The 27,631-nt window shown below is 33.5% G+C and overlaps 1 protein-coding gene across 1 annotated transcript in view; it reads left to right on the top strand.

The window, feature by feature from the left end:
• PCDH7 (protocadherin 7) overlaps positions 1-27,631 on the top strand; it is a 287,478-nt gene extending 259,847 nt beyond the window's left edge. The window contains 1 exon segment of the mRNA XM_074229653.1: positions 1-27,631. This exon segment is cut by the window's left edge and continues 13,630 nt beyond it. The gene's annotated coding sequence lies outside the window, so the exon portion shown is untranslated.

The following is a 27,631-nucleotide window of genomic DNA, read 5'->3' as shown; positions in this document are numbered from 1 at the left end:
TCATTGCCTATGGATACCTCTGATACCTCGCTCCAACTTCTCATACTTAAAGTAATTTCTTCTGATCATTCCTATATCATCATTCAATCCACATGAGTGTGGTTATTGCTTCCTTATGACAGTGATGTAGGGGTCTGATTTTTGTGGCTCAAATCCTGATGTTGAAATAAGATCATTATTTCTAAATTATTTCAGGCATTCATATGGGTGTTTATTTTGGTAGATTGTCCACTGTTTCTATTGGGGTGAAAGCAACTCAGGAGGGGTTCTGACTATGATGATAACAAACTTGCATGCCAAGTTTTCTTGTGACTAGTACTGTAATTATTCCTAGTAAGAATTCTTTTAATTAGAGGTTTTCCCCCTAACATTTGCATTTAAAATGTATACTAATCATAGAAAAGGACAAATCTATCAGAGGAAGAAGGCTTCTTTACAACAAGTAACATGGTATTAGCCACAGAGTAGTTGCAGGATTGAAGCACAGTGACAATGATAAAGAAAACTCTACTGATATAACCATGAGCAGATTGATGCAATGGCAAATGACTCATGATTTCCTCTGGCATTGTCCTCTTGGCATCACTCTTCATTGTAGAACATTATGCCAGATGTTGAATAAGATAATGCTGTTAGGCTGCAAGTCATTAGATATTTCATTTTCCTTGTTAAAATCAGCAAATACCAGTATTTTGTTTTGTTTTTGGTGTAAAATAAAATTACTTTCATATTTAGCAATTTTGTAGTTGTCCTTATAGTCACTTTAAAATGTGAGGGACTTTTTTTTCCCTAATAGAGAACAACTATTTAAAAACCTTGCTTGAAGACAGACTTGTATATTTTGTTTATTCAAAAATAGCATAAAATAATGATATCAGTCTAATAATATACAAATCAATTAACATTTTTAGTGGACCTACTAAGCTGTATTGCTGGCCTGTTGGGTAGCACAGTTCCCTTTTCCCTTATTAACACCATTCCCTTTCTCCTTTCTCCTTCTCCTCCTCCTCCTCCTCCTTTAGTCTACTTAGGGTTTCATATTCTTACCTTTTTTGGGGGGGGGGGATTTTGCAAGGCAAATGGGGTTAAGTGGCTTGCCCAAGGCCACACAGCTAGGTAATTATTAAGTGTCTGAGCCTGGATTTGAACTCAGGTACTCCTGACTCCAGGGCTGGTGCTTTATCCACTGTGCCACCTAGCTGCCCCATATCCTTACTTGTTAATGCTCTGTCCCTGAAATCTGGCATGATATCTTGGGGTTTTTATCTCACCTCAAATCACTCCCATTGACTGGTCAGCAGTAGAATCCTGGCAAAAATCCCTTCAGAGTGAATGTAAACAGAAACTGTCTCTATTTTGACAGAAACTCTGAAGGTTTTTCCTTCTCAGATTTGTTTGTTTATGTATTTATCTTTGTGTTGAAGAGGTCATTCTTAGGCCTCATTTCTTTCTTACCTAGTCTTAATCTGTAAATGGGATGCTTCAGTCAAAAGGGATCAGTTAAAGACCCTAACTTAAAAAGGCCAAGACTTCCCACTGCATCCAGGGCCATCTCCTGATTGATTTCTGGTCAGTAGACCCAAATGACTCCTGGGGAGAAAGTAAGACTGGAGACTACACAGCTCCACCTCACTTAAATCCACTGCACTTGCATGTCATGGTATCACATCCTTGATGTTATAAAGGTCCTCTTTGAGAATGAAGGACAAACAACAACTAAGTTTTAAGCTTTATCTGCATTCTCTCTGGATTGCTAGTTTTGTAGACTTTCATATGCTATTCATGTTTCCTAGGCCTTTTTTTCCCCCTAAGCTGTTAAAATTGGGCACAATGTTTTTTAACAGTACAAAGATTGTCTCTGCTGTGCATTTTAAAATTTATGATGCCTGCCAAATCTGAGAAGGATAGGAGAAAGAAGAAAGAGGAGAAGTGAGCTATACCTTTTTCTCATTTCTAAATTAATTTTCAGGTCTAGGAAAAATGTAGCAAGCATTAAAGCTTTCATTTCACTGTAAAAAGTAGATATAAGTCAGTTCATTGGAAGTAGTAAGTAATCCTTTAGCTCCTTGTGGGTCTTGTTTTGGCATGAATGAATTGTTCCAGAGTAATTTTCCTGAAATATTAGAAAAAATAAGAAATCTCCATTTTTCAGAAAACACACAAGCATTTATAAATAAATAGCTGCTTCTATTTCTTTTTTTTAAGGTTTTTTGCAAGGCAATGGGGTTAAGTGACTTTCCCAAGGTTACATACAGCTAGGTAATTATTAAGTGTCTCAGGTCGGACTTGAACTCAGATCCTTCTGACTCCAAGGTCGATGCTCTATCCACTGCACCACCTAGCTGCATCCATCTATTTCTCTATTTTTATTTAGAATGAATTTTTTTTCTAGATACATTGGAAAATTACATTAATGGAAAGTGAGAAGAGGAGAGAGAGAGAGAGAAAATGAGGGTTGGGATTAGAGACAGAGATTCATTTTCTTATTAACACTACATTGCCTGCATATTATCTCATGTTAATAATGGAATAGAGTTGATTATACTCTGAAGTTGAGTTCATTTTCTTTGCAAAACATCTCATTCAAGACTATAGTATGCCATAGGGAAATCCTATTGGGTATAATGTTATTTCAACAGTGAGTTTATGTTTATTTTTTGGGAAATACTGCATTCAGCTTTTTTTATATCTTTGAGTAAGAAAATCTCGAGAGTGCTTCTTCTCCAATCTTTTTAAGGTATGCAGAAAAAAGCAGGTCTACTTTTGCAAAAGCTTGTATATCAAGATTGGCTACATAAGGCACATTGGAATTGAATAGATATTATTAGGAAAAGTAGCATGAATTTCAGACAATTGTAACTGATCAACCTGCAGTGGCTTTATTAAGTTTTGTGATTTTTAAAAATAATTCTAAGGACATTTGGGGGTAATCTTACCTATCTTGTACTGAATTTCTGAGTGAGACATTTCCTCCCAAAGGAAATAGTGGAACAAGAAAAAATGTTTCCTCAAAATGTAATGACTAATATCTATAGACAATGCAGAAAGTACAATTAGTTTTTTTTTATTTACTTCTAAAGTTAAAAGTATTTTTAGGATCATAGATATCAGCTTGGGAATGACTGTAGAAGTTATTCAAACTAATTCCCTCATTTTACAGGTAAGGAAAGTAAGGTCCTTAGAAGCTAGGTTATTTGACAGTAGGTATCAAGTGACTGAGAAGATTCAAATTGTTGTCTTTTGATACCAGTTATCACTTAATACAACACAATTCTGTGATAACTCAGTATTTGTTATGATATAGCTTTTGCCACTTTTGTTTATATTTTATTTGGTTTTAAAGACTAAAATGGATTTATTTGCTTATATCTGATAAAATGGATATCAGTAAAATAATTTATGAAATCTGTTAGGTTTCACATATTGCTAACTGTCCTATAATCATAGCTCTAAAGTTGGAAAAGACCTCAGAGGCCATCTAGTCTATCCCCCTCATTTTATAGATGAGAAAAGTGAGATTTACAAAGAATAAGTGACTTAATCAAAGTCATTTAGGTAGTAATTATGAGATGTAGGATTTAAAGATAGTTGTCTAACCCCTGAACTAGTGTTCATAACAAGTTTTATAGTAATATATTTGTGTGTAAAACTAATTTATTTCTTGCTTGGTGGATGCATTGCCTAAAAGAGGCTGATGGTTCTTTAAAAAATAGAAAAAAAGATTTAAAGAATAAAATGAAATTATTAGGCACCAGCCAAACCACATATGCTTATGAATTCATAGAACAACTTGTTATAATTTTGGAAATGTGGGATGGACATTTTTTTAAATCACTGGTTAAATCTTTTAAAAAACATATGGGGTTCAATTTTTTTATTCAAACTTAAAGGGAAAAAGAGAACATGAACAAATGTTATCCCAAACATCCAATTTAATAGTGTATGAGTATCTTATCAGATTGCTATTTTTTCCTGAAGCTATTCTGTCTTTTAATCTTATGATAAAGAAATGAATTATAGCTCACCACTAATACAGAGCACAGTGTTTTCAAAATTCCAGGCACCTCTCACATAAGAGAGAGATGCCACTTAGTTTTATTGAATCTTTGTATGCAAATTAGGGTTTCTCATTTTGTAATAAAACTGAAAGAAAAAAACTGTAAATCTTGCCATTTAGAGATAATTTGTGTTAAACATTTTATCCTTCTTTTAACATTCATTGCCATGAATTTATCCACACCATCAAAAAAACTTCAAAAATTTGCAATGCATTTTTAAAGGAAAAAATATTAGTAAGTATTCTGATAAGAGTAATAGTATCACAGGGAAAATCTTTCAATGTCATCTAGATTTTTGGACATTTCTGTCATGATCTAATCAGTGAACTGAAAATATCTTCTGTTTCTTATTTGTAAAATAAAGGTATCATGTTAATTGTCATTGCGTGGAAGATGATTTAAAGTAGAGAATGTGGCTTTAGAGAAACCTGCTCCATGGTTTCTAGGCATTGATGTCAATGTCAAACTTCATTTGCTTTTCAAAAGGAAAAGCTATCCTGAATCAATGAGTTTCCACTGAGGACCTGAGAGCCACCAACTCAATGTTCAGAAGTACATAAAAGCTCTCTAAGTAATTGCAAAGCACTGTTCTCCAATCAGCATAAATTATCTGCAAAGCAAGAACTACATAGATTTTCCATGATAATACAGTAAGTTGAATTTTGAGTCATATATACTTTAAGTGCTTTTACTAGATTAGCATTATACTACATACTTCCTGTCCTATAATTGATATTCAGGTGCTATATGTGGCCTTTCAATTTCTGTAATCATTATATTACTGGTAACTAGTATTACATTTATGTTGAGACCCAATATCTATACAAGAATTAGCATTCTTTGATTTCAAGATGCTAGTACAGAAAATAAAAGCAATAAGATAGCTCTTACTTGAACAGATGATTTGGGGATAGTCTGCATGTTCTTCTTGTTGTTGAGTAAATTTTCAGTCAGATTTGACTCTTCTTGATCCCATTTGGTGTTTTCTTTGCAAGACACCGGAGTGATTTACCATTTCCTTCTCCAATTTATTTTACAAATAAGAAATTGAGGCAAACAGGGTTAGGTGACTTGCTCAGTATCACAGAGCTAAGAGTCTGAGGACAGGTTTGAATTCAGGTCTTCCTGACTCTAGGCTTTTCATTCTAGTCACTACACCAGCTAGTTGCCCCTTCTTATAGTTTTAGAAATTTGGTTAAGGCTCTGAAAGATTAAGTAACTCACCCACAGAAGTAGCTAGGGTGTATAAAGGTGAAACTTGAACAAAGGTTTTTCTGATTCCAAAGTTGATGCTTTATTCACCATGTAGCATCTTCTTTCAACTTTTAGTTTTATAGGAAGAAAAAAAACTAGATCTAACCATTTAAAATATTATTAGAATAAGGAAACTAAAAAGTTTGTTGTTCTTACACCAAGATCACTAATAATGCTGAAAGCAACTGAAAAAAGGGAATTCAGAGAAATACCAAGTTACCAAGAAAACACTAACTCATACCTCTTTAATGGGCATCCTGGTTTTAGTGGGGAGAAAATAAATAGAAATCAGAAGGCATGAATTCTTGTCAGATTTTTGTCATTAATTGAGTATGTGACTGGTTCAAAATAAGAAAGCTGAAACATGGAATTTTGATGGGTCCTTATTCTTGATCCCTCTTGCTCCAAGATTCTCTTCTTAATAGTTCTGTTTGTCATATTTTATGACCCATAATCGTTTCTCATTCATTCACTCATAATATTCACAAAACCAACACTTGAATCAGGCAGCCTGGCTCTGCCATTTTATACATGAGCCTCAGAAATCTCAAGTGACTTGTCCAAATTCACCCAGCTCATAATTCTGAAACTGGGGTAAGAGTCTAGATTTAGCTTCTTGACAGTTATTTTTTCCATTAGAGTATTGTGGAAGTTTTAATGATATTTTATAATCTGGTATGACTGAAATATCCTTTTAAAGTCCTAGTTATAGAAGTTCATGTTAAAAGTTTAATAAATTTTGTCATCACATTTAAGTTCATAATGGACATGAAGACTAAGGATAAAGGAGCTGTACAATAAAGGAAGAAAACAAGGATTCTGCCATTGAAAAAAAAGAGATCAATAAGTCATAAACACAATTGATTTTTCTTCTCAAGGTTCTGTTTGCTTGAATTGTAATTTCAGAATGCACTTTCCATGCTAATCCTAAAAAAAAAAAAAAACAATAGCAAGCAAATGAAAATTTCCAAACTTGGACTATGTACAATTTCTTCTGGGATTTACTGTCAGTTATACCATATAGTTTATATTAATCAACTCAAAGAACAATCCTTCTACCCATTTTTAAAATCCCAATTCAAATAAGTCAAGAAGTCCTGAGCATCCCAAGACCACAATCTTCATTCTCAGACTCCATATAGCACTTTTGTTTTTTAGGTTTTTGCAAGGCTATGGGGTAAAGTGACTTTGCCCAGGGCCACACAGCTAGGTAATTATTAAGTGTCTAAGGCTGGATTTGAACTCAGGTACTCCTGACTCCAAGGCCGGTACTCCATCCTCTGTGCCGCCTAGCTGCCCCTCCATATAGCACTTTGATTTGCAAAGTGCTACTTTGTTGTAAACTGAATAAGAGTAGAAAATATGTGTTACCAATATGTTTGCCTCTCCTTCATTGCTTAACACAATTCTTGATATGGAATAGGCAATTAATAATAATAATTGTTGATGTGAATTGAAATTTTCTCTACCTTGAAATGCTTTTTAACTGTTTCTAGGACTTCTACTGAGCAAAATTAGTGATCATGTACAAACTGACAATTGAAATAATATTATGATATATTAAATAGTTTCAGCAAAATAAAAATCTATAGTATCTATTTGGTTAGGATATATGCCCCATTTCTTTTGCAATTCAATCCAACATAATTTTGAAAAATAATTATCATGGAAAATGCTAGATATTTGGACATGAGAGTAGTACTGCAATGAGTAAGAGACATTATTTGCCCTCAGATGTTTTGCCATCTGTGTGCAGGTGTAAGATATTTACATAAGTAGCTTTAATATAATCTAGAAAAAAGAAAGGGTTAGGGAGTAGTTCAGTGATTTCATTGCAAGAAGGAATTCTGGATGAGGAAAAGCCCTCTATCAAAACAGGTTGATATCCACTCTACAGTTTAATCATCTCAGAGAGAAGACTTAGAACATGGAGAGAGTTAGTGACTTTCTCAAGATCATATGGCCAATATGTGTCAGAAAAAGGATCTTGAACAGAGGTATTTCTGGCCTTAAGATATGTTATCTTTCTACTGTGCCACTCCATAACAAAGCTGCAAAGTGTTGTTAAGACTGGTCCTTGATTGATGAACCAGAATTGATTAGCTCATGTGGGAGGCAGGGAGGAAAGAAACTCTCATTTTATTTATATCCTCATCACTTAGGACACTCCCCAGTATATACCAAGAACTTAATTGATATTTATTGAACCGAATTTGATTAACTTTTCCTGATCTAGGTAATAGAGTAAGCAATGGAATAGAGACTGAAAATCTTGGGATATTTTCCAGGAATAATTTATTTTGCCTGGAGCTCAGAATATATGAAAGACAATGATAGCCTAAATTCAAGCCATATTTAATTTCCATATAGTTGAGTTCCCACTTTGTTTTGAAATCAGTAAGGAACTATCAAAGAATTTTGGGCAGTAGAATAACAGAATCAAAATTGGGCCTTAGCGAGTTTATTTTGGCAGCAGTATACTGGATAGCTTAGAGCAGGAAAATCAGATAAAGGGCTGTGGAATGAATCCAGATAAGAGTTATTGAGGATTAGTAGGAATGCAAAAGAAGGAATAGAGGGAATATATTTCAGGGAGCAGAATCTACAAGAAAGAAGGTTCTGAAGTTTCAAACCCCTTTAATGGGCAATAAAAATAGAAAATGCAGGAGAAGGAATAAATTTTGGAAAAATATCATGTTTGCTTTTCTATATGAAATCTTTGATTTTCACTATGTTGGTTAGATGAAGACATCTAGTAAGTGATTGTAAATGCAGGTCTTAAGAATAGGAGGAAAGATAGGCCTAGAAATGTTATTTTGTTTGTCATTCACACCAAGGTTATATTTGAAGTTATGGGATCAGATATTTCTAAGGGAGAGAGTTTTGAGGAACAAAATAGTGTCACACACAAAACAAAACATCAGATTGATTTACAAAAGCTAGAAGACTGGTGGGCCACAATCAGCAGAAAGTCATTGGGTGAGAAATCAGTAGCAGGGGGAGAGATGGATAATCTTGGCATGTGGACTAGTTAAGAATGAAATTGAAGTGAGGTGGGGTTAATCATCTTGAAAAATAGGGAAAGGATGGGGGAAGATTGGAAGCTGATGAAGCACTTATTCAATAATAGTGAAGGTGATAAAAAGATGGGATGTTTTCCACTAAGAAAAAAAAGGAATTTCAGAATTTAAGACCCTGAGAGCAGAACAAGAGGTAGATCTTGAAATGAAATCCCAACAACAATGAGGATCAAGACTACACTTGAAAATATTTCATTGAAGTAATATACCAAGAAATGGCAATGGCAATAAGGAGGTTGAGATGATCTTTTTGCTCCTTGGCCCAGCACCTGGTTATTTTTGTGAGATCTCTTGACCACAACAAAAGCTAGCAAATTTATCCTGCATGTTTAAGGATCCTCATCAGAACCATGTTTTAGAGAAAAGATTCAAACCTTTGATCTCTGGCCCAAAACAGCTTAAAATATAATTGAGAAATATCTAGCTAAGTAAGCAAAAGTACAATTAAACAGTTTAAATAGATTAAATTGTATTTTAAAATTAAGTCAACACATGACCTGGAGAGTCCCTTTTGTCCCTTTAATATGACTTAATAGCCTTCCACTTCTATTTGAGTTTGACACCTTGGCTCTAGAGAGATGCTCTCAGTCCTGCAAATGTTATTGTCCATACAACCTCTGCTTTTTCTCAGCTTTCTCCTTTCCTCCAAAGATATTCACTTTGTTTAGGTTTATGTATACATTTTAATTTTTATTCTTCCTTAGGTATTATATATAATATTATCCTTCTATAAACTAGAGAAATATCCATTAGAATTATCTGATCTCATAGATTCAAATATAGCCTTGGTGTGAATGACTCCCCAAATGGTATTTCTAGAACTTTCATGGTAATTATCTTTCTTCCTATTCTTAAATATTATGTAAATATATATATATATATATATATACATACATACATATTTATATGTGTAGTATACATCTAAAACAGAATAATATAACTAGTGTTATGTTCACCTTATAAGCATATTTAAATATGCCACCCAGGCTTATTTTTTGACTGTTTTTCGCTTCATTTGTAACAACTTACAAGATGAGAAAGAAGAAAAAAACTATATCCGGTTATTTTCTCCTATATTTCCTCACAATTCTTTAAGACATAATGGGGAGGTATCTTTGAGTCCAGGGTTACATAATCAAGAGCAGCAGAGTTTTTAGTTACCCAGTGAAAGTAGGTAATTTGTGCTTTGAATTGGTTAGAGGCATCCAAAGTCACCAGGTAATTACTCAACCTTTCACTTTGAGTGTAGAACTGTCCTTCCTATGTCAGAGAACTAATAGTTAAGGGAGGGGGGAAAAACTAGTTGAGATGAAAACCATTATTGAAGCCATTTATATGCTAATTGTGAATTGATCTAACTTAATTCCTGTTGGTGCTTACAGTAACACACTCAATATTCTGTCTGTCTCTCTCTTTGATTTGTATAAGCAATCAATCATATATTGAATCTGAACATATAACTAAAATGGCCTTGGAACTTCAAAGAAATTTTATCATAACTTGCTTTTTTGTGTGAAAAGGATAAAACGGAATACCAGTGCTGTGGTTACCAAAACATCCCCAGCTCTGCTTTCTTTCTAACATGTGACTAAAATAGTAGGGGATTTTTACTACATTATGTAGGAGAGTGGAACAAATGATTTCTAAGTTTCTTACTCATTCCACTATTTTATGATCCTGAGGGTCTGTTCTTCCTAATTTACATATTGTAAACTCTAGGGCCAAAGGAGCCTTCATATGATTATTGGGTTAAAGATAATATCAAAGATGTAGATCTAGATAATACTTTAGAAGTCATTGACTATAGTCCCCTAATTTTCAGATGATGAAAACGGGGCCCAGAAAGGTTAAGTGATTTGCCCTGCATTAGATAACTACTAGTGTCTGAGGCAGTATTTGAACACGAGTCTTTTTGATTCCAGGTCCAATGTTCTAAAATGCCAGACTGAATAGTTACATAGATGACTGAAAGGTCAGTTACTCTAGGAAATGTGATCATACTTCATTTTAGCTCAAATTTGCTATTTCATTAGTATTGGGAATTCTGAATAAGGAAATTCCCTTGGCCAACACCATGTGCAATCTGTTGTTTTGGGGGTTACTAAGAGATTACATGACTTTCTGAGGGTAACCCTGACAACAGGTGTCAGAGCTGAAACTGGAATGCAGGTGTTCCTATTCTGAGGTCAGTCTTCTATTCACTGCATCATTCAGCCTCTCAAGGAGCCATATTATATTGGAAAACTTCCAGATGTAGTCCTGTGCCAGTGCTGCAATTATTCTGAAAATATTGGCAACAAAATTGACTGTAATATATTAATATAAACAAACAAACAAAATCAAAACACCTGCTGGACATTTTTCCTAATTGGCCATAAATAGGGTTGTTTCACCTAACAGCTAAGGTTATCCATTCAATGCTGAGGGAAGAGAAAGAGGAATAAAACATGGTTCCTAATTATGTTAAGTTTATGCTTTTTTAAGGATGTAAAACATTTAGTAATAACTTTTGATAGGACTTAGACTAGATGATGCCCCAAATTCCTTACCTGGATCTATATTCTGTGATCCTATAAGTTATAATTAGAATTACTGCAGTGGAAGAGAATAAGGGAAGTACAAAGCATTATAGGAACTCAGTAAAAAGATATATTTCTTCCAGTCAGAAAGTGTAACTTGAGTAGAGGACATTATTAGTGTTGTATACTAATTTTGTTGCATGGACAAATAAATGAATGAATCCAAATCTGTAACTTCTGTTTTACCTATTTACCATATTCAAGAAATTCTATACAGTGTACATTTAAAGGTCAGTTAGGTGGTAGAGTGGATAGAACATTGGGCTTGGATATGAGAAGAATTGAGTTCAAAATGCACTTCAGAGACTTGCTAGTTGTGTGACACCACGAAAGTCGTTGAACTCTTATTTGCCTCAGTTCTTCATGTATAAAATGGGAACACACTGAAGAAGGAAATGGCAAACCACTCCAGGATCTTTGCCAAGAAAGCTCCAAGTGAGTCATGTAGAGTCGGACAAAACTGAATAACATTACTAACACATACACTCTGTGTAAGTGGAGATAGTTGGATTTGAGTAGCTTGTAATATGCCCTCTCTGTTAAAGTTTTAATGCAGAGGAAGATGAAGTAAAAAAATATATATATATTGATAAAGAGCTCTGGATTTCAAGTCAGAGGATCTGGTCTCAAGTCTTAGTATTTTTACTTACTTCTTATTCAAACTTAGACAAGGTACTTAATCTTGTTGGGCCATAGTCTATTAAGTGGAGTAACTGCTCCAGTTGATCTCTGGTCTCTTCTAGCTTTAAATCTGTGACATTATGATGGAGAGGTACTATGCAGATGTCATCAAGAACAAATTGACATTCTTTGTGACTTCTTGAGTAAGGTCCTTAGTGTAGTAATGCACCTGTAAGCTGACAGGGAGGTCAGTGACAGCTCTTATTTTGAGACAAATGAATTATGAGGGACATAATTAGAAATTCAAATTTTGGGTAAGTAAACTTGTATTAATTTCTGTGCATGATTGTATACACTCTCCCTATCTTCCTCCTTTTTATTAACTAAAGTTTTTAAGACATGGAAAATAGTTAACTGATTTATTGATTCACAAAATCACATCTAGAAATGAATCTAAATCAAAAGCTTAAAATGAAATAGGTTTTTTTTTTATAAAGAACTGATGAATTTAGCATTCATTTTATAGTTATTTTGAATGATTCATTTCCTATGCCCTGCTCCCCACAAAACACACACACACACACACACACACACACACACACACACACACAAACACAGACAAACATTCCTCTTATGCTCTTTGGATAACAGCACTACCTTTTACTTCCCTTAAATTTTTTTTAGCTTTATTCATACTTTTTTATTTTTTTAGGCCATTGTCATTTTCTAATAATTATTCTCCCCAATAAAACACTTCCTTATTTCAAAGAAAACCATTTAAGTAAAACCAAATGGGTCCATTCACAACAATCTGTACCTATAGTCTCTTACTTCTCTACTTAGTGGAGAGATGTGTGTTTTATTAAAAATTCTCTGGAGCTGACATGGTTAACTGCATTTAATCTGAATTCTAGCATCTTTTAAGGTTATTTTCAATTTCATTATTAAAGTTGTAACACATATAAACCCTCCATTTACTTTCCTAACACTCACCCTCATGAGCATACTAAGTCTCCAGAACTCAGAGGCTATTTGTTCTAATGTGTAGATATATTGAAACAGGCACTGGCTTCATATGCAGATTCACAAAAGAGAGTGGGATATCAGTATTAATAATTTATTTTTAAATTTTGCTACATAGAAAAATACATATAAACATGACAAGGCAAGCTTTGTGGCTTGACAGTAGCCCTTTAAGAAAAAAAATTAGGTATCTAATGATGGCCTAGTAAATTTTACAAAGAATGTATACATGATATAGGGAAGACAGTATTACTTCTGATTTGGTCATTGCTCTACAAGCAGGAGGTTTACTTTACTAAAATTTATGGAGAGCTATTCTAGTCACTTCAAAATCTTATTTTGTGGTAGTGGTTAAAATGGAACTCAAGAGGGACTCGGGTTTAAAAGCTAATGTTAAGAACTGATTCATACAGGTTATGAATGAAATGTTATGCTATGAAATTGGCTAATTTTAAGTTTTCAACTATTTTTCATAAAAGATTAGTAATTACCATATTGATCATTGGTATAATATAGAAAGCAATCAATAATATTTTATTAAATATTTTATTTATTTTGAGTTTTACAATTATCCCCCTAATCTTATTTCCCTCTCCCTACCCCCCACAGAAGGCAATTTGTCAGTCTTTACATTGTTTCCATGGTATACATTGATCCAAATTGAGTGTGATGTGAGAGAAATCATATTCTTAAGGAAGAAACATAAAATATAAGAGATAACAAGATCAGACAATAAGATATTAGTTTTTTTCTAAATTAAAGGAAATAATCCTTGAACTTTGTTCAAACTGACAATTCTTTCTCTGGATACAGATGGGATTCTCCATTACAGACAGTCCCAAATTGTCCCTGATTATTGCACTGATGGAATGAGGGAGTCCATCAAGGTTGATCATCACCCCCCATGTTGCTGTTAGGGTTTACAGTGTTTTTCTGATTTTGCTCATCTTGCTTAGCATCAGGTTATGCAAATCCCTCCAGGTTTCCCTGAATTCCCATCCCTCCTGGTTTTTAATACAACAATAGTGTTCCATGACATACATATACCATAGTTTGCTAAGCCATTTCCCAATTGAAGGACATTTACTTGATTTTCAGTTCTTTGCCCCCACAAACAGGGTAGCTATGAATATTTTTGTACAAGCGATGAAAGCAATCAATAATTAAGTAGGCTAGATATAAAACAGATTTTAATAATGCAGCATTTAATGGCCATCTGTATTTAACTTATCATTAGGGAACAATATATTGAAACCTTTTCCTTTAGAAAAGAAGAATTTAGTGATATCACTTCTTAAAACACCTCCCCCTCAAAAGTGATTTATTTTTGGTTATTATATAAAATAAGTCTGCCCTTTAATATTAAAGTTCTTATACTGGAAAAAAATCTATAGTTAAAGTTTAACATAAATTATGCTTTTCTTTTAACACTACTTTCTGTGATTATTGGGTCAGCCATATAATTTTGCATTCACTCACAAGATGCTTTTATATACATAATACACAAAAATATATATACATATAAATGTAGACATGTATCTTTATTATGGGGAACATGAGTACATTTAAATTAGCCACAATAAAAAAGTATACAGCTCTTTTAAAAAGTTGTAAGTTTCCTCATGTATACATTGAGGTAATTGTACTTGTTTATTTCTAAGATTTCTTCTAATTCTGAAATTCTAAGTTTATTTCTAATACAGGGGGCTCTAAGATAATATCCCAATTTTGACACAACTAAGTATAATATTAATTATCATGGCCATCATAATGCCTCTTCAATTTTTAATTATTTTCTTAACATTATTCATCAAAGATGATAAAGACTTTACATCTGTACCATACATATTTTTATTTTCCTTGCATAATTATCAGCCTCATCCATATAAACATATGGATAAACATAGCAAAATTCTCACATTGCCAAATATAACATATAATAAACTAAGGACTTTTAGTTTCATCTCACTGGACAATACATAGTTAGATTCTTATGATGCATACACAGACATGGGAAAATATTCTGGTCCTCAAACATACTCTTTTTTAACCTCCACTCCTTCCTTATGTAGCATGAAAAGTATATTCATTTATAGTGTTCTACCGAATCTTTCTGGGCTTATTCACTCCACTTAAAGTCATCAATCAATCAACAAAAAAATTATTAAGATTTTTTTTTCCTTGTTGGCAAGTTGGATCAGCAAATCCAATTCTCAGGATCCTAGGGGTGATCCTTGGTATACACTCTCTAACAGTGTGTTTCCCATTAATAAATCTAGTCAATTGATATCCAGTTAGTAGAGTGTCCAAAAGGAACTGTTGTACCTACTGAGTGGCTCCCAGGACCTGCTCCTGGTATATAGTACTGGGTCTGTGGTGGAGTGACCTGTATTGGACTGTGCTTTACTTTCACCAGAAGTAACAGACCTTTCCTGACAACTTTCTAAGTTGTCTTCGGAAAATTATTTTACTTCTCCTTTTATGGATTCTTCAGGTATAAGAATTTGCTTTATGTCATTATTTAACATTGTTCAGAAGGGTTTTGAAGAGACCTCAGGAAATTATATACCTTTCCTTGACCATTTTGGCTCTGTCCTCTGTCTTTGCCCCTTTTTATCAGCAAAGTTGCCAACTCTTGTGTGGGTTTCACTCTTACATATCAATTTAGTTGGCATTTATCAAGTACTTACCATTAGAGAGAATTCTGTATACAAGGTATTAGAAAGTATGCTGAAGAAATTTCAGATCTCTTCAGTGAAATCTAGAAATTCATAATGTTAGTGAGCTAAAAAATACAAATTAATATATGTAACTAAAAATATAAAGTTAGACATTGCTGTCATACTCTACCTTGCTTTGAAATGTTAAATAGTGCTAGTACTTCAGAACACTGTAATAATTATTACAATAGTTTAGAAATATTTGATATAAGTGTAGACTAGACTGCTTAGAAAAGTAATCTTGGGTGAAATGAGCATTGATCTAGATCTTGACAGGATCCTGATATGATTTAGATGATTGAGAGGCAAAGAAAAGGGTGACTTATAAAGGATTGTGAATATAGCGTCAAAAAAAGACTTGGAATCAGAAATGAACTTAGTGTTTGAGGTAAAAAAGAAACCCCAAAAGTATATGTTTGTAACAAAAAGCTTGTACTAAAATAAGTTTGGATCGGGAAGTGACAGTCGAATTTTTGATGACTCTGAAGGGAGAAGCTACTGGAATTCCTGAGAGTTCCTAGAGATTCATCATTGGATTCCATTTATGGGATATTAAAGTGTCAATGTGTAGGGTGGGTTTGAAAGAAGAACAATTGAAGATGGAGAGATCTGTTTTACACTAGTTCAACACATACTTGTGAAACAGAAAAAGACAAAAATTCCTATGTCCCTGAAAAGATCCTGGTAGACTAGATTAAGAAAGAGAAAGAATGTTGATGAGTAGAATGTACCTGCCCAATTCTATGTTAGAGAAAGGAATTTGGTAGTTAAAAAGATCCAGAAATGTTGGGAAAGTGATTCAGGTGCAGGCTTTTTATGAACAAAGGGACTGTCTTCCCCACATCCTTTACCTTTAGATCTGCAATCAAATTCCATTTCATTCCAGTCTCCAGACAGTGGATAAGTGAGACAATTCATTTCAAAGTTCTAAATTTCATCTTCAGTTGTATTTTTTTGAAGAACCAACAAAAGCTTAGTTTTTTTTCTTTCTTTCTAATAATAAACACTGTCTCCTTGGGAAAAAAAAAGTCATTCCTGGTGTTTTCTTTTAATTGGCTACTGTTGTTGTTTTCCCACCTCCCTTAGAAAACTTGTGTTTTGTTTAATCATCACTAAAGTAATCATTGGAAAGGGAGATGAACAGAATAGGCCTATCAAATTCCTCCATTTCCAAGCTTACCTTTTTCTTCCACCCAGTTCTATAATTGAATTTAAAGACAAAGAGCTAAAAGTTTTGTTTTTCAGTTCCTTAATTCACATCATACTTGAAAATCTGAATAAATGAAATCTGCTTGCTAGAACTTCTGCTTTTTTTTTGCTTTCAATGGGTATATATCTGGCATGTCTTTTAGAGTAGAAGGTACAATGCTCCAGTAGTTGTTGGAGAGGACAAGGAAACTGTACATGACATTTAACTAGCTACCTATAAACACTTCTTTAGTCATGCATACTTCTTTCATAACTAACACCCATAAACTGAATCAACTAAATTAGATAATAAGGAACATTTCTCATCTGTTACTCTGCTATTTTTCTCTCTAATGATAATGAAGTTAGCCTGGGGTGTGGCCTAGTTAAAAGTGGCATTTGGGTGTTGACTATTTGCAGAAAAGACTAATCTCCATCCAGCTAATTTCTTATAATTAAGAATAATATCTTGGGTTGCCAAGATAATTTAAGCAGGTACAGAGTATTTTCTGATCTTCTATAGAAAATAGGAACTCCACCCAGTCATCTCAAAGCCCTGGCTACATTTCAGCTGGTAACCTAAATAATTATTCTAAAATGTTGGAATGGAGCCATATTAAGGAAGGGAGAAATTGAAAAAGAGAGGTGCCCCCTTCCAGCACTAATGACATGATACTATGACACCATGAATTAACTCTAGTATTTTCATCTCCCCCCAAAAATGCATGGAGGGAGAAAAGTAGATCATTCAATTGGATTTTATTTTTAACTTGCTTTTTGCACATTTGTTGTAGCCAGTCCTGGAAATTAATTATTAGAGACACACACTTGCAGCTGCTCTTTAGTTTGCTGCTATGTACTTGTCTGACTTTGGAGTTCTCAGCTGGGCAGATTTTTGGGTCAGACCACCCACAGAGAGAGGAAGAGTAGTAATTTACTAATCCTCTGCTAAATTCTTCCATTCAATCTCCTCTTTGGAGGTGTCAAAAGAAAAAAAAAAACAGGTCTTGGAAGTTTTGGAGTTGCCTTTAATATGCCTGTCTTCAATCCAACCACCTAATGGGCAGTCATTAATGTTACAGACCTGAAAAACATTCTTGTACTGAACATTAAGAATTCTGGGGAGTTCAAAGGAAAAGGTCAGGGTTTTGATTCCCCCTCCAAATGATTTTCTCAGTTGTTCTTAATGTAATAAAGGCCTTTCCTATACACGGAGTCATCATTTTAAAAGAAAGTTATCATTAATAAAAGGAGTAGAGGAATTAGCATGTCCCTGGTTGATCCTGGGAATGTTATCAAATATAAAATACAGAAGCTAAAGGCTTTTAAGTTTTCTCATTTACATTATCCTATGTTGAAAAAACTATCAATTGTTTTTTAAAGCTAGTTTGGTTTCTTCAGCAAATTACTTCAAGCAAATTTTTGTATAGAATAAATGTGAATTTTTGCTATTATTAAATTTATTTCCTTTCCAATATTGAATGGATTTTGTATTCCAATAGTAACTTAAGGATCAATTGATCACTTTCAAAGTGCTCTTTTTGTAATACAGTTGTTTTTTTAAGTTACCATTATTTACCTGCTCTGTCCTTTTAAGGACAGGCCTCTAAAGTAGTGTTCTAATTCAGGGATAGGAACATCAAAGAGCAGAAGTAGTGCTTTGATCTTGGACTCACAGCCCCCCTGCTGAATTTTTATTTTGTCATCTAAACCTCCTGACTTACCCCTACTCCCCACGTTATCTTTTCTTGCCCCTTACTTTGAAAAAAATCCTATAAATGTAATTGTGAATGAGTTCTCAGGAATTTCTGGTTAACCCGAAACAAAGCATAAAGTGCATATACCTTGCTTAACATGTTAATTCTTCTTGTGTAATTCCAATAAATTAATATACCCCAAAGCTTTTCCTCTGCCTTTTTCTTTTTCTATAAAGAAGCTAAAGAAATGTCAGGGAAAGAATGCCATGTAAAACTTATTCAATTGTCTCTAAAGAGGCATTACAGTACCAAACTCTTATTTCATACTAACCAATTATTGAAAGACAAGTAATTCTAAATGAAAAAATGAGTAATTTCACTGTTGCTTGTCAAATGCCATAAAAGAACACATCTTATTTTCTTTTAAAAATATAATAAAGTAGAATAAAATCAGATCTCCTGGAACCTCAGTACTTCTTGGTTAATGTATTCACTAAGTACACATTTTCCAGTAATGTTTTGCTTTTAATATATTAAAATCATGTATTCTGCTTACCAGTCTTTTTTCAAAAATGATTATTTCCAATTTAAGTAGATTTTTGTCTGCTAATTTGATAAAAACCCCATTTAAAAAAAAACCTGACTTCTATAAAGCTAACTTTTATTCATTTTCCATGGTAGTCAATGGATTTTTGTTGTTGACAAACTATTATTAATTTTCAGAGATTTCCTTTAAAACTCATAAAATCAGAGTGGAATTTAGAGGTCAGTTTTTTCCTTATCTTGCAAATATGGAAATAAAGTCTCTGAGATGTTCAAAGTCACTAGCTAGTGGTAGAACTCAGCTTAGAAACCAAGAATCTGATTGATTGCAGTGTTCTTTTTTCCCAACACATCATAGTAGCTTGATTTGCATCTCTATCACCAAATTTTCTCATCATATTTTCTCTGAAAATATTCACTGAATTTCTCTGAAATTCCTTAGTTTACAGGTAAGCATACTTTCTAAACTTTTGGTCTCAAATATTTAACACTCCCCTTCTCCCAGATTCTAATTTACTGCAGATGAATTAACTAGGTCCTTGTGAACTTTTTAGAAAACAAAATAATTTGGCATCTGCATTTCAGTATAATTAATTTCTTTTATAATCATACATATTCCACTATATATATGTTTAAAAGCATTATTTTGAGAAAGGCTCCACTCAACTGACAAAGGGGTCTGGAGTCAGATCTAACATATTATTCTAGATAGTGTTGCAGAAGAAGTCTGTAACAGAGGGTGTTATGAATACCTTGTTCTACAGGTTGTCCAGTTTAGTGGGTTTTGAATAGATTATGTCTTAGATACCAGCCTGTGGGACTGTCTTCATCCTTTAGTATCAGTGTTGGTGGCAGTACTAATGCTGTAGGCAAACTTACCATCCTTCACTCTGGGGACAGAAAAATTAAGTCTTTGCAAGGAAAGCCTTCTACCCTAGAGACAAAGAAAGGCCAATATATTGATTGTCCAGAATTAGAAATGCAAGTCTCAGGCCCCAGAAAGGCAGAGATTTATAAGCAGTGATTTGAGTATCACCTGGAGGTGAAGATAGCTAATTTTCATCAAGCAGAGTAAGAGTGTTAAGAGTCCTATGGACAATTCACTAGTTAAACTAAGTGGAGGTGTTTTAATGTTACTTTTTTTTTAAAGAGTCAGAGTAAGGTGTTGGTTGTTGAGGGGATAGGGGTGGGGTGAAATACAGAACAAGAGAGCAGGGCAAGACACCAGGTCATTGTTTAGGAGAAATACAGTTAAGTAGACAATGAGATTACATCATGCAAGTATTGCCGGAGGCAGTTTAAGGCAAGGCACCAGGACAAGAAAATTACCCAGTCAGTCAAGGGACTGGATATGGCTAAAATTTTCAATAAGGAAATACACCTTCTTGTTATCTAAAATTTTGTTTCTCTTGAGAACCTGACACCTTGGATAGCTGGCCTACAATATTCTGAAGGATCAATCCAAGGAAGCTTCCTCTCACACAATTCTGTAAAGGAAAAAAAAATCCTTCATTGAGAGACTCATACAAGTTTTCTCTCCCCTCCCCTCCCCTCCCCTCCAACTCTGTTAAGAATCAGAAACAAATATGTATTGGATTGGTTTTGAGATTTGAAAAGCAGTTGTGGGGTGGGGGAGGGAATGTGAAAACTGTTGATCCATTGTTACATGTGTATAGTGATTTTCAATTTACAAGATGTAAATTTACTTCATTAGAGTCTAACCAAAAATCCTTGCAAGGGTGTATGTTGCTCTCTTTATTTTATAAATGAAGAAAAATGTAAATCTCAAAAGGCAAAATCAAAACTTGAACCTGGGTCTTCTGACTTAGAGGTTCAGGTTTTTTGTTTTTTATTTTGCTTAATTTGTTCCCCCAGCATTTTATCTGCCTCTTAAAGATAGAAAATAAACATTAAAACATCATCACTCAGTGAACTAATTTGTGCCTGGTTCTTTTGATTATTTAGCCCTCCTACCTCTGCTTGTTTGTCAGTTGTTGATAAGCTGGAGACAGGAAGATTCATCTTCTGGAGTTCAAATCTGACCTGAAACACTATCTATTGACTGTGGGAAAATTTCTTAACCCTGTTTGCCTCAGTTTGCTCATTTGTAATATAAGCTGCAGAAGGAAATGACAAACCATTCTGGTGTTTTTGTCAGGTAAACCCCAAATGGTGTCATGAAGAGTTGGATATGACTAAAAAATAACTTAACAACAAATCTGATTGGTGAGAGTTAGCTATCTTCATCCCCAAAGTGATAGTCACATCACTGCAGTATGTTATTACAAGAGGCTCCATGTTGGCTTCAGAATATTTACTATGCAGTTGAATTAATTTGCCTCTCACTAAGGCTGCTTCCCCAGATGAGTGCCTGACCAGGCCATTCTTAATATTACAAGCTCTAGAGAAATTGCTTCTTCCCTCTGAAATCTATGGTTTCCTCATTTCATCTCTTGATAAAGTCCTTTGGCAATAGGCAATGGCAAGAGCAGTTGAGAACTAAAAGACATTAGTAATCATGGATCCTAATCTTTATAAGAATAGTTTAGTTATATTTGACATAAGATTGCATTGGCCCTTCTAATTTATAGATATGTTTGTCTTATTTTAATTCAAGGATAAAAAAAGACACCCTTTGGGGTAATTTTGTGATATTATAATTAAATTTTTGGATATAATAAAAGTCACAATAAAGCAGGAATTGAAAAGTCCTGGATTTTTATTAGATGAGACAGTTTTGAAATGGTATCATTCAATGCCAAGGGTGTGGGTGTAAGGTGACATGACCTACAATTTTGTGTCTAAAAAAATTAAACTTTTAAGTTTCAAATTTTCATTACTGTAATGAAAGTTTCACTTGCTAATCTCTAAGGTTCCATTCAACTCTAAAATTATATGGATAAGTCTTTTCTTGTCTCATGAGTAAAACTATTTTAGAAGGTGGCTGTATGAGGCTGTGTGAACCTGGGCTAGTCACTTTATTAACATCTTAGTGTCTCTAGCAATTCCCCAAGGCTATACATTATAAAATATATGCTGCCTAGGCAGAGGGAATTCACATAACAGTGGAATAACAGGTCTGTTCTGCCACGACCCTTACACTCTTCCTGTTTGATACACATACATACTCCCTTGCTGTGTGCTGAAAATAAATAAGTGTCTTTTTCAAGTCTGTGGGGACACTGACAAAATCTTCTTTTGTTGTTGTTGGTTTTTTTAATAAATATTTTAACCAGGCCAGAAACTGAAACAGATCACTTGACTGGTCATTTTTTATCTTCTACCAAGTAAGAGAACATGAGGATTGGAACACTGAGGCTATCAGTGTTGCACATCTCAGTACAGAAGAATACATTAGTTAGATGACTGTCACTACAGAATGATTTGATTTTACTTGGAGGTGATAGTAGAAAAAATAATCCTTCATAAATTATAGTCGAATTCTTTTGTTACTTTTGAAGCTGTGCAAAATTAGTATGGATAGGGCAGCAAAAAGAACATGTATATATATCAGAGATTTCAGTATCTGAGTGATGTCATTTTCACAAGAAAGGTCTTTAATTTAAATGGTGTGACAGCAGATCATGTTATGCTTATCAAATACACTTGTACAGATTTCAATATATTAAAGTCTTTCAAGACAAAGGGATTTTCTACATTCTTCATGATCCAATTATGGTTCAATCAATGAGATTAGTTTCCTGTATATAGTATACTTCTTACTTTGCAAATGAAATCTATTACTTTATTGTTTAAGTGCTCACAAAGGCAGAGCCATGACTTAAGGTAGGGTAATCAAGGTTTTGACTTAAGGCACCAGCATTATACATGGTAGATTTGATGGAGGGGATTGGGGGGAATTATTTCCTCTTTGCAACCATCTCCCAGCTTGTCTTCATACCTGAATCAAGTTCACCTCTCTTCCCAATGCCCAACCTCTTTTTAGGAGTTAGAGGGTCAGGGAATAAACAGACTAGCCAGGTTATACAATACAATTATATTCAATTGGAGCATGGGATGAATATTTCCCCACATTTTCCACTACACATCACTCTCTCCTAACACCACTATGAAGTGTGAGAAATTCTGGTAGTGACTCTATTTAGTGGTAAGTTTTGAGTTGCTCTAATATCTACCCAGGATGTGATACTACACAGTTCAAGTCACCACCCACCCTTCCACTCCCACCTTCTGAAGTTCTTACTGACCACACCAACACATAGTGATCTCTCCCTTACTCCTATTGTGTCATTTATTCTTTTGTTTTGCTGTCTGGCATTGTAGATTTTCTTCTTCTACATTAATGTAAAATTGCTTCATGTTCTTGAGGACAGGGACCATATAGTGTTTTTGTTGTTATAGTTGCTGCTCTTGAGTTGTTTTTTTTTTTTTGGTAGGAATATGTACAAAAATACTGCATCTAATATAATGCTCTAAAATAAACCACTGAAATTTATATGTGTATGCATATGTGTGTAAACACATGAATAATATGTTGGGTCAGATTTTTTAACATGATGACCTTCCTGATCGCATTGGAGAATCAGGTTACTAGGCTACTATGATTCTCCTGTTTCTCTCCTCTCACAGGAAATGTGTGTGTATAACTGACTAGAGAAAGGAAATTTTTTTCCCTTAGTATGGAACCTGTTGAACTATTGCTGCTAGAACAAAGAATTGTGATGCCAGACCTTTAGACAAGTCATTCCCCAAGAGCTTTGTTCTTTTGTTTGGCATAGTAGATCTCCTTATACATGCAGTGTCTATTGAGAGCATATGAATCCTCTAGGAAGAAGAGCAGTATTTGTACCTAAGACACTTCCTTCATAAGGGTATATATGATAGCAATGTCTTCATTATCTACTCTGAAAAGAAATTCATTTCCAAATATGAAAGAATTAGGCATAACATGCATCCCATATACTCTCCAACAGGGGAAACTTTTCAGAAATAATGTATGTGAGTAGTTATAACTAAGTTCATAGGATTCATTTCCTAAAGAGCAAACTCAGCTGGTAAAGTCAATAGGAGCAGCACTGTTTCCTTGGATGTTTAATGCTATTTAGTAGGGGCAGTCATAGATTCTGACAACTATAAGCTTCTATCATAAATAAATATCAAAATTATACTCAGTTGTAGCATAAACAGTTTATTTTATGAATTGTGTAGGGAAAAAACCAGAACTACAAATATAAATGTTGAATGATGTTCTCTTTCTTTTATTAGGGCATTTGATGCCTTCCATTATCAAAATGGGAAATATCTGTCATCAAATTCATTTGCTACCTCCTTTACCTAACAAATTATTAGGGAAACTGAAAGAATAACATTTTTTAAATGGGAAAAACTATTAGACTTGAAAATGTATTTATCCTTGCTTTCAGTTTAATAATTAGAACTAAAGATAAAATATATTAGATGGAGTATTGAATATCTTTTCATTTAATATTTACCTATCAATGCTTAGGGCAAATTAAAATTTTCTAATACTTATTTTCCTTATTTGTATAACCTCAATAATGCTGTTATCAGGTGTTAATGCAATCATCAAAGATTAATGTAAGTATTACTAAGATATTGGCTGAAAAATTCTGACATACTTTGAATTTGAAGCTTCATTTGAAGGCTTCAATAAGTTTATTGACAATAGGTTATTATAAAGAAAAGCATTTCTTTTTTTTGGACACAGATATATGTCAGATTTAGTTACAAGGGAAATGAAATTGATAGATGAAAATGGTCTTTGATCTACATTGCAAAGCTACCTCACCATTTTTCATAATGTTACTATCTTACTTAGACAATTTTCAGTCTTATAGGCCAAGGTTGAGGAACAATTTTTATTAGAAATCAAATCAATTTTTAGATAACAATAAATCCTGCTCTCAATCACTGAATAAAATACAAGCTCTTGAAACATCCTTTTAAAAAATTAATTGAATATATCAGGTTGTGTCATATCATATAGAGTCCAAGAACAATAACAAAGTCATATTTCAATCCTTCCTTTTAACTTTTTCCTTTTCTTGAAATACTGTTGCTAGAGTCTATCTAATATGAACATGCTTGGCATTTCATATTATTTCTATTTTCTACTTTAATTGCTACATACACTCATTTCCCATTCCATAAGTGGTCAAAGCTCTTGTGTTTTATTACAGCATCACTGATTATTTTTTGTTTGTATCAACCTATTTTTCTAATGATTGTTCATAGTGGTGAAAGCCAAGGGGAGGAGGAATGACTGAAGGAAAGTTTTCTAGTTTCTGCTCCATTAAATTTAATTTTAATTTCCCTTTTCTGATTATGTGCAAACCATTCCAGTTGTCTATCCTATCTTTCTCTACCAATATATAATTCTATTTTTTCTACCCCACTTTTCATTTCTTGCCACATAACATGGAGGATAGATTGGTGAATTCAAACCTAGACTTTTCTCCATAATTCTATGAGAATCAATTCAATCACACTTTTATAAGCAGGCATCATCCATGTTTAATATACATAATTTATAATTGTATATCATTTAATAAAAAAAAAGATTACACTTATATAGTGGTTTTTTTTTTTTACATTTTTGCAAGGCAAATAGGGTTAAGTGTCTTGCCCAAGGCCACACTCAGGTACTCCTGACTCCAGGGCTGGTGCTCTATCCACTGAGCCACCTAGCCGCCCCTATATAGTATTTCAATGTACATGAAACATTTTTCTTACAACACTCATAGCCTAAGCTAATGGTACTAGTATTTGTATGCCTATTTTATAGAGTAATAGATTAAGAAGTTTGTGTTATGTCTACTAGCATTTACTGCTAGTAAATATTAAGCCTCATTTCTAAGGCAATAGAGCACATGAATTGAAAACTGTTTTGAACCTAAGATAGAAGGTTAATTAAAAAAAAAACTTGTCTTTCATCCAAAATACCTGCACATATGACCTTTAACTTTTTTTTGTCTTATAAAAATTTTTATGCAAAAAATAGCAAATCTGTTATTTTTTTGCCACTAGTTGAAGCAAGAATTCATAGAACAAGGTGAGACCTCAGAGGTTGTCCAGTCTAGATCTTACTGACCCTACCTAAATTTAATAGTGTAGTTCCTTCCACAATTCATTTTACTAGAAAAAGAACATAAGTGTGTTGACTTAAAAATATAAAACTCCCCTATAAAATGGGGAAACCTTCTAAAGTTAATGAGTTGGCACAAAAGACCTAACAAAAGCAGTAGAATTTAGAAAATTAAGGCAATGCATCCTCCAAAAATTTTTTCTTGTACTCAGAAAGACACTTGGTATTTCTTTCAAAGAGACAAAATTTGCTATTTATAACTTATCGTGCATAATATACCTTCATTCTCTTCCAACCATTCTTATCCTTGACCCCTGATTTCAGCATCAGAGAGCAACTGGGTCAGCAGATGCTTTAGGTTTACTCTTGTCCCTGACTGTATCTAACCAACTAGTCTAGTTAGAGTTATATTGGCAAAGTGACTAGAAAAAGAGATTGCAAGGAAGAGAGCTGTATTTGCATTTACCATATGATTTAATGAATCAAGCTGAACTGTATCAAATAATGTATAAATGTCCAGGAATGGAGTCAGGAAGATCTGAATACATTCATGTCCACTCTGTGATATGTGCAACCTTTGGAAAATTGGATAACCTCATGGGGTTTCCAGTTTACTCTCTAAAATTATAAGTTATAGGTAACTTATTTATCTACATTAATTTAGGGAATTATCACATTGAGAATTTTCTACAGGAATAAATTCAGAGTCTGAGTCTACCACTCCCCCTAAAAAAATACTGAGATTTCATTTTATATAAGGTTAACATTGATTTTTTTTAAGAAGTTTGAATTATATTGCAGAATTTTTATAATCGTTCAACTCCAAATAATATTTTTTTTTCACTAGTAGTGGTTTTGATCTAATCCTCCCCCCATTTTATAAAGTGTAAGCAATGAAAAAATTACCAGTCTCTAGATCTTCTTATGTAGTTAGATAGTAAAAAAAAGCAAAGTCTTAAACTCAGAGCATGACCATTTTGGGTAGCTTCATGTAACACATTTTATATATATTGAGCCTGGTTTTAGGGACAAATTTTCCAATCCCTCAAAATTAATATAATTTTGTTTATAAATGTACATGGTCTAATAAAAATCAAGCAGCCATCATCAGTATGCATTCTATGTGGAATGGCAATATAAGTGACATTTTGAATTATTTTAATTGCATATTCAAAAGTGCTAGTGGATATGCCATAGCATGAATAAGATCTTGAAACTAATTAATGTGGCTTCATTTATCAAACACCATAGAGCTATTATAAATACCAATAATAGCATTGCAAAGGAATATTTCCATTTGTCTATGGCTACAAAGTACTATCATAATGACCCAAACCACTGAGTTGAAGAAAGTATGTATTGATGTAACTTAAAAGCATCCCTATTTTCTCTATAGTAGACTGATGACTTCCACTAAACACCATTTTCTTACTCTTACAGTTGTTTTGTGGCATGGTATAGTGGAAAGAACATTGAATTAATAGTCAGAGAATTTGGGTTCCATTTACTATCTGTGTGTTCTTGACCAAGTTGCACCTTCTTTGACTCACAACCCTCTTGTGTAAAATGAGGTTGCATTATATTATCTGTAAGTTATTGTCCACATCTAACCATTAAATCCTATATCAGAGTCAACAAACAATTTTAGTAAAAACATTTATTTTATTTTTTATTATTTAGTTTTCAATTTTCTTTAAAAAATGTTTGATATTCTATTTTACTTTTTCCAATTACATGTTACAAAAGTTTTTCAACATTCATTCACTTACATATTTATAAATGACATATTTTTCTACTACCCT

The sequence above is a fragment of the Macrotis lagotis genome, chromosome 3 (assembly GCF_037893015.1).
Source record: "Macrotis lagotis isolate mMagLag1 chromosome 3, bilby.v1.9.chrom.fasta, whole genome shotgun sequence".
Classification (NCBI taxonomy): domain Eukaryota; kingdom Metazoa; phylum Chordata; class Mammalia; order Peramelemorphia; family Peramelidae; genus Macrotis; species Macrotis lagotis.
This window is presented reverse-complemented; position numbering and strand designations above follow the sequence as displayed.